Consider the following 8,779-nt stretch of genomic DNA (forward strand, 5'->3'; position numbering starts at 1 on the left):
TTCCCAAGGTCGCTGTGCTGGCACATGGAGGAAGGTCCCCACCGTCACCTTGTGAGCGGTGCGGGCTGTCCTCTCCGATGGAGCGCTGGAGGAGACGACTTCTGCCCACCTGACAGTGGTGGCGTGGTGGGGACCCCAGCACCTCAGGCTTTGTTATTTTTGCGTGCCATGTGCTTGGCTCCTGTAGAAGCAAAGTCTTCCCATTTGTCTTCTCTTTGAAGGCACAGGCGTTCTTACCTCCGAAGTGTCCTCCCTGCTCCTCGGTGCGCTTTCAGATTGTGTAAACCAGCATGATACTAATACCGTGCTACATCTGCTGATGGTTTTGGTGCAGTAGCTGTAAGAGCTGCTAAATAAGAGCTACTTTGGTAGGTACAGGAGTGGCATTTTGCACACCTGAGATCCTTTCAGATCCTCCTAAATCTAAGCTTACTTGTAGTTTAGTTTGTTTGAAAATAATGAGAATTGCATTGGTTGAACAATCCGCATGTTTGTAATCTCTGTTAAATAACTGCTTTCCTGTAGGTGCTGTTGGTCTTCAAGATGTTGAGCAAAGTCAGTGGAAGTAAGGTACCCCGTTGCACAGAAGTTCAAACCCAAGTGGGAATACCCACAGCAAAGGTGATTTTGCTCAAACCAATAGAAACTTCTAAAATTAGTTCAGTTTATTCCAGTTCTTCTGTCTTTGGGGGTGTGGGGGGTGGTGGTGGTAGGATGGTACAGTGCACTTGTTTTAACTGGTACAAAATCAGCAGTATTGAAAGTTAAGCAATTTTTCTACATCCTTTGTCTTCTAAGTAGAATTTCTTAATTATTTGTATAGCCCTGATTTGCTATCGATGGAGGAGGTATTCAGAGATACCTACTGTGATCTTTTTCTGGAGATGTCATATACACCCTCCAAAAATAACCTATTTTCAGCAGCAGATAATTCATCCACTGTTTCAAAGTATAATCTCAAAATCTCAATACCTCGTTTCATTTCTTACTCAATTATGTCAATAATCCCTTAATCTACTGCTATACTTGCTTATTCATGTATTCATTGAACTGTACTGGGAAATACCTTGTTGAAGAAGTTATTGTATTACTCAGTATAATTGCAGGATAGTACCTATCTATTGGGGGAGGGAGCAGGAAAAGTTACTTGTCAAGTTTATTGAAACTCATCAGCGATTCAGCATAGAACACCCTAAAAGATCTGATTTCCAAAACCAGCCGAGTGCCTCTCCCCCAGAGTCTGCCCAGTTGAAGAAGTAACCGGCCACACTGACGACTGAAAATCTTGGCCAGAGGATCACTCCAAGGTGACAGGATATTCCAGCTGCAAACATGGACTAGAGAATACACTTCTACTGTGTCATACAGTACGGGAGAGGAGATGCACAGTGCTGTAGCTCTTAGCTTAGTCCTGTGTGAGTAATATAGATACATAAAAGTTTTCTGGTTTTCCTGTTGGATCCTTAGTGGGGGAGCTGGGAGGAGGAGGAGAGCAGCTGGGCATCTGAACTGACTTCTGACGACTCAGCACATTTACCTTGGACACCATCCTGACTTTCAGAATTTCAGGGGAGAGCAATCAGTCCTGACAAGAGGTCTCTTTAGGACTTTTAGATTGTGTTTATTCTCCCTCTCTCTTATTTCAGTTACCTAAACGTTTATATAATTCAAAAATTGATTTCAGCGCAGCTATAGACCCGACTTTATTTTCTTTGCTATGTAGCTCATAACTAACAAAGCAACAATTTCTTTATTATAGGATGAAAGCGCATCTAAGAAATATGCTATCAGTGGTGTCAAGAGGAATGTGGCATGCCGCACCATTTCTGGGCATTAATACTTTCGTTTATTTTCAAATAGTTTGCAGAGCAGCCGACACCTGGCATACAGACTGTGCGCCATTAAATCAAATTGAATAAATGTCTGAAAGAGTTTTTGGAATTACTGTACCGTTCAAACCCTGTACTGTCACTGTAAGGCAAAAGAAGAAACATATGCTATTAAATTTTTTCTTAGAAGAGGCAGTTCACTCGCCCATGCACCGTTTGCACGGAACTTACTCTGGTAAATTTAGGGTAAGTGCTATTCTGCATAGCAGTGAAGCATATCCTTAAGTCTCACTGAAATATAGAAGACGACAGGGATTACAAGTTCTTCCCGAGGAGCCGGAACAGAACCCATTAAGGTATTGCAAGTCATGCAATTCAATGGCCCTGAAAGTATAATTTGATTGTAATTCAGGAGGTTACTAAAAGGAAATCCATACTAGGCTGTAAGATAAGCAAAAGCGAGAAGTGTATTTACTATGAGTGGTTAAATGTGAGGTGTGTGAGTCCCTTATCTCTTTTGTCTGCAGTTTATCACCACTGAAGGCAAGTAAAAGGGGAGTAATATCTAGTTCACAAGAGAAGATTGGATTAAGCTTTCCCAAAGGTCTTATGGGAGTTATTTCCATTTCACTCTCATCTGCATTAGCCTCACTCCTTCAGGCTATTGCCAAATCTGCAAAGAGAAGGTCTTGGCGCATGGGAGGGAGGGGAGGATGGCCAGCGCGTTGTTTCTTCATGGAGGAATTTGCCTTTGACTTCTGTAAAGGAATTAGGAGACCTACAAAGTCCTACCTGAGTGCAGGACTTCTTTTACTGTGGAGCTTTCTTTTTCAGATTCCTTTTTGCTGTGCAAGCTTCTTGCTTTGTAATGGGTGTCTCTTGTAGGTGTTTATTAGAATCGTTATTTATTAGAAGAAACCTGGGTGCTCTCATATCTTGTGGTTATACTCACTGCCCTTGTCTACAGCTCTGGTTACTTCAGCTCAGTTTATGCATGTGAAATAGCTAATGAAATACTGGAGCGGACTTGAGGTGGTTGAGTTTATGTACTATGATACTGATTTTTTTTTATGTTATCTCTTTGTTACTGTGTACAACCTTTGAGTAAGCCCTTTCTAAAATACACCTAAATGAAAGGTAGATGCAAGAAGTGTAACACAGAGCAGTGTGTTCCCTTGGCTGCAGACAAGCATGTGAGGATGCCTAATGTGCTGAAAGGGCAGTCTGTCCAAGGTGAAAGTAGAGGCAGCGACACCGAGAGAGCCCACGCAGACACCTGCCATGTACAGCCGAGACCGACACCGCTAAATAAAAATTGCTCAGACAGAGAGATAATACAGAGCACCACATGTTGGTGTTTCCAATTGACTTAACTTTCATTGTATGAATCCTTAACTTTTCCCTTAACTTTCATTGTAAGAATCAAGAGGAAAAGGCAGCCAGTCTTTCTCTGCAGAATCCTACCTGGCTCACTCTGTGACTTGGAAATAGCCCCAGGTTTTCTGTATTTTATTTCTGTGTGAGAAGGAATTCTGCAGCAGCAGAGCACAGAGCGCGCTTGGCCCTGCTCCGGCGCAGGGAAAGGATGCCGCTGCTTCTGATATGGTGAAATCCAGTCTCTGTCAGTGCCTCCGTTCCACCTGCATTGTATTAGTTTTAGTAGAAATGATGCAGTCTGGCTGCAAGGTGGTTCTCAATCATAAGTATTAGTTTAGGCAGGGTGGGTTATCCAAGCGAAGGCTGATTATGCAGAGGAGATGATTTTGTGCTTCGTGTGCGTTTGCAGCCCAGAAAGCCAACCGTATCCTGGGCTGCATCAAAAGCAGCATGACCAGCAGGTCGAGGGAGGGGATTCTCGCCCTCTGCTCCGCTCTCGTGAGACCCCACCTGCAGTACTGCATTCGGCTCTGGGGTGCCCAACATAGGAAGGACATGGACCTGTTGGAGCGAGTCCAGAGGAGGCCACGAAGCTGATCAGAGGGCTGGAGAACCTCTCCTATGAAGGCAGGCTGAGAGAGTTGGGGTTGTTCAGCCTGGAGAAGAGAAGGCTCCGGGGAGACCTCACAGCAGCCTTCCAGTACCTAAAGGGGCCTACAGGAAAGCCAGAGAGGGACTTTTTGCAAGGGCATGTAGTGATAGGACAAGGGGTAATGGCTTTAAACTGCAAGAGGGTAGATTTAGAAGAGATGTAAGGAAGAAGCTCTTCACTATGAGGGTGGTGAGGCACTGGCACAGGTTGCCCAGAGAGGCTGTGGATGCTCCCTCCCTGGCAGTGTTCAAGGCCAGGTTGGATGGGGCTTGGAGCAGCCTGGTCTAGTGGAAGGTGTCCCTGCCCATGGCAGGGGGGTTGGAGCTGGATGATCTTTAAGGTCCCTTCCAACCCAAACCATTCTATGATTCTATGATAAGTATTTACTGTCCAGATATTCCAATTTTTTCTTACCCTTTTTCAAATATATCATAATTTGCTTTACATGCACATGTGTGAGAAAGAGAATGCACTTACGGAATATTATGTTTTACTATTCCAGTGATAGCTTAACTTAGAAGAAGTGATCACAAATAGACACTCATCACTTTCCAGCTAATACCAAGCTGTTTGCAAATGGAACAGGAGAAAACCTCTGCATCTCAGAGGCTCTAACAGGTAACTGCGAGGAAGTTTATAACAGCCCTTGGAGCTGAAATGAAGGGCAGCTTTGCCTGCTTTTTCATTTTGAGGAGGCAGGCAGTGACTCTTTCTCGCTCACTAATGGACGGTGCTGATAAGCACAGCATCTTCCCATTTGTGTCGGACCTTTGATTTTCAAGGACCACACGTTTCTTTCTCTAACACTTTTCTTATTTCTTTCTGGTGTCTGTTGTAACTGCTGTATCTTCTTTGAGCTCCTGGGCACTACGAGACATCTCCTAGATGTTGAATCTTGTCATTTTTGATAAATCTCTGTGAACCACAGAGCTCAGCTGAAACTGCAGCTCAGCATGCTGAAGTGCCAGTTTAATCTAGTTCTAGCATTGGAAAAAAGGGGGGCGGGGGGGGGAGTGAAAAATCTCACAGCTTTATACCAGTAATAACGATGGGAACGAACTGGCTTTCAGAAAATAATTTAATCCCTGCAGTACTGGAGATGGCTTTTGAGTGTCATATTTAACAGAGCCTAAGGTAGGGGAAGTGTCCTGTTGTTGTGGCTTGTATTAAAAAAAACTTAAACCTTTTTCCTCTAAAAGTTCATTAAAGTGCAGTTTTATTTTACTATTTTCTAGACTGAAACTGCAAGTGGAACAGCCTTCTCTTGGAAATCCTGGGGTTTGTTTTTGCCTTAGCATCGTTGGATCACTTCTTGTGGATGTGCCCTTCATACTGTTTTATCTGAGCTTGTGATCTGGAGGGATTGAGTATTAATCAGGATGGTGGAGAGGCCAACGGCAGTTCTTTTTAAGAGATGATTGATTACTCACCAGGAGAGCTAGAGGAAGCTTTTAAAGACAAAAATGGGTGCTGGCTACCTATTTGCCATTGGAAAGCCAGTAAAATGAGGTCTCTATGTCTTAGTCTTTGAAATTTCCCTCTGGATTCACTAGAGTAAGAGGACAAATTTCAGTACTGTTTTCATAATTCCATCTGGGTTACGACAGTCCTTAACGCAGCAGTTGCCGTCAAATTAAGTGTCAGACGAATGCCACAGAAGATGAGAATTAAAATTCGGATGCCGCGTCTGCCTGGTTCTCAGGATCAGACAGAGTTTATTTCCTCGCAGATGCTAATCAGCAGCTTCGCTGGCTCTGGACGGGCTCCAGCTCTCCAAGAAGCCATGGACGGAGTTTCTGGATGTCGCCACGGGCTGATGGTAGAGAGGGCTGTGGTTGTGTGCCTGCACTACAAATGGTAAAACCTGTCCTCCTGTTTCAGCCTACTCTCCTTCTCAGGCCAGCAAATTTCATACTTATTACCGGTTGCTTAAGGACAAGCCCCTTCTTTTGACATGTTTTTACTTGTGGATTCCCTCTGTGCCTCGACATCTCTTTTTTTGTGTGTTTGGGAATCACTGGTTCAAATTAAAACTATTCAGTATGATGTCTTGTGAAGATTCACACCCTTCAAAACAGCATCCCTGTTTTAATGTTTGGGTTGCTTAAGGTTTCTCTCCAAATACCATTAATTATCTAGAAAATCTGTAAGTGTATCTATAAGTATAGAGAGGTACACGTAGACTTATCTATAAGTGCATTTAGGCCAGGTATTGGGACTAAACAGGATGACCACCTGTTTAGCATTCAAGTTCATCTATCTAAACTACCATTTTCATTTGTACTGTGGCTGTGACATATAAATCAATGCCCACAAAATAAAATTGCTTTGTCTAATAATCCTTTGTGCCAGTGTTATCAATAGTTCATTAGTCTTGCTTTGCATCTGTCAATAAAAGGTGCAATTGAGAAAGAGAGAGCTCAAGGAACGAAGTGAGTATATTCTGTATGGGAAGATGTCTTCCACTTTGGCCACCCTTTCTCTCCTTTCAGTTGTAGGCTGCATGGTGTGGTTGCAACATACACACACCTTTTTTTCTCTTGAAACACCTTAGAGGATGGTATAAGGTTTCATTTATTCCTGAAGAGCCCAAAAGGGCTCTCGAGCCTCTGAGCTATGTTCACACCATGAAAACACATGTGTGAGAAACTTCCACAACAGGATCAGTAATTATTTTAGCTGTCCTTTGGGTTTTGCCACTCATCCAAAAGGCACTCGTGCAAAGGTAAGTTGTCCCTTCCTGGCTAGAAATCAGTGTGCCTCTGACCAAGATGACAGCATGCTACATGCTGACTAATGCGTGCCCCTTCCTGGGCCATCTCGGTGCTCCTCACTCATTACCCCGGTTTATGTAGCTTGACGTGAGAGATTGGATGTTATCCCAGCAAGGTGGCATGGCTTCAGGCGATGATATTTTACTCACATAATCTTGCCAAGTTCATCTTAGCAGCATTTCGTGTTCTGGTTCCTCTCAATCTGTGTCACTGAACTCTACACTATGTGCTGGAGACAATGTATGTACCGCTTCTGTGTCGAAGTTGACCAAACAAAACTTCAGCACACCCTTGGTAGTTTCAGCTTTTTATCAATTAATTAGAACTCCGCATAGTTTGACAAGGAGGTCAACAAATAAATTGTGTCATTAATTAGATACGAAATAATTAGTTGATGGCTCCTGGGATGCCACTTGATTTCTTTCACCACGATCATTACATAGTTACAGCAAGTTTTACTAATGATCAGCATGCAATAGTTTCAAACTTCATCAAACCAGTAGATGTTGAGTGGTGGAGCAAAACATCTGCATCAGCAAGGCGTTTGGAAGTCCTGGTCTCTGCACCAGTGGTGCCCAGGACAGGAGCCTTGGCTGGGTGTACTTGGGTGGGTACGAATGGGATTTCTGGTCATGGAGGGACTTCTCGTAGTTACTTGGAGGTTGAGCAGTGGTGCCCATCGTCCTGCAGCCGAGAAACCTCTGCCGGCTGGAGGCTGGGTGGACAGGAGCCCCACCAAGACCCTGTGGTTAGAGTACGAGTCAATTCAGCACATCCAGGAGAAGCAGAGAGAGTTTATGTAGCCCCACAAAGCGATTGCAAAGACGTCAAGGGATATGTAGAGTTTATTCTGAAAAAAGCAGCTAAAAGTGAGACAAAACCCTGTGGCCTTCTGATACTCTAGAAACAAGTTTTTGAACATTTACGTACCATGTTAAGCAGACCCAGTGAAAAGTTTTGACTGAAAAAACTATTTTGTCAGCATATTGTTTCAATGAATGTTTCATGAAAACATTTTGATTTCTTCAGATTTTCCTGTTAGAAAAACATCGATCATGGTTTTGGGTAATTCTGGTGCAAGAAAATTCTTCTTCCAATTTATTTTATTTCCTTTTCGCCACAGGAAAAAGCACAGAAGATTGAAAAGTTATAATGTCTTCAGAATATAAAAACATTTTCTCCTACCCTTTGTTTCACAATGTACTGCTGCAAATGGCAAATGGAAAAAAAATTAAAAATTTGCAAACTGAAAAAAATAATTTGTTTTGAAATTTCTCACCAGATATGTTTGTCTTTTTGGAAAGTCAATTTTATTAATATGTAAGTTAGAAAAGTGATCTGGTACCGCTAGGCTACAGTTGAACAAAAAAGATTTGTGTATAAAGGACTGAGTGATTTTAAACTTCTTCTTGTGTTATAGTATTTTCTATCAATATTTCATCCTAAGAAGTCGGTGCAATGACTTGCTTTGAGTCTTGCTTTGCTGGCACAGGTAAGCTGTCACTCTGTTCAAGTGTCAGTCTGCGATGGTTTTCTCTGCTGATAAAAGTTAGCAAGGGGAATGAAAAGGGACAAATGCTCATAGCTACCCAGAAAAACAAGGAGAGAATGAAAGAATCATCGCTCTTTTTGAAACGACGTCTCTTCCCTTCTGGCTGCAGGAGTCCCTGCAAGCCCTAAGCGTGTGTCCCACGATTCATGCACCTACCGACTCCACGGTGCCGAGATGCACCTCCATGGGCAAACACTGCCCGCGGCCGCCTTCTCCTGCGATTGCCTACTTTGAATGTGGCAGAGTGAAAAGCAGTTGCGTTAGCCGGTGATGCTCTGGGCTTACGAGGAATGCTTGGAAATCTGTACTCATGAGAATTAATGGTCGGAAAGTTCTAATCTTTCCTCTGCTCCAGGCCAAATGCAGATGATATTCAGAAAGATTATCCAGTAGAGTCAGCTTAAACTGAGCTTTCCTCAACTATCCTAGATTTTTCTGAATAAAAACTCTCCAGTGTCCTCACCCCACCAAAATAACCAACGTTGTCTCGGAGCTGCAGCGTAGTGCCACGTGGTCGGCTGATGGCAACTGCAGCAGCAGGCAAGACTGAGCAATGGGAAAACAGGGCAGTTCGAAGGGAAGAGGATATTTGGCA

At 43.3% G+C, this 8,779-nt stretch overlaps 1 long non-coding RNA gene across 1 annotated transcript; it reads left to right on the forward strand.

Annotated features, from left to right (window-relative positions):
- Positions 1 to 2,135: 2,135 nt before the first annotated feature.
- On the forward strand, positions 2,136 to 6,140 carry LOC127021633 (uncharacterized). Its single transcript, XR_007767249.1, has 3 exons — positions 2,136 to 2,185; positions 4,361 to 4,476; positions 5,094 to 6,140. It is a non-coding gene; the product is annotated as an uncharacterized LOC127021633 (long non-coding RNA).
- Positions 6,141 to 8,779: the final 2,639 nt, after the last annotated feature.

This window comes from Gymnogyps californianus, chromosome 13, assembly GCF_018139145.2.
Source record: "Gymnogyps californianus isolate 813 chromosome 13, ASM1813914v2, whole genome shotgun sequence".
Taxonomy (NCBI): domain Eukaryota; kingdom Metazoa; phylum Chordata; class Aves; order Accipitriformes; family Cathartidae; genus Gymnogyps; species Gymnogyps californianus.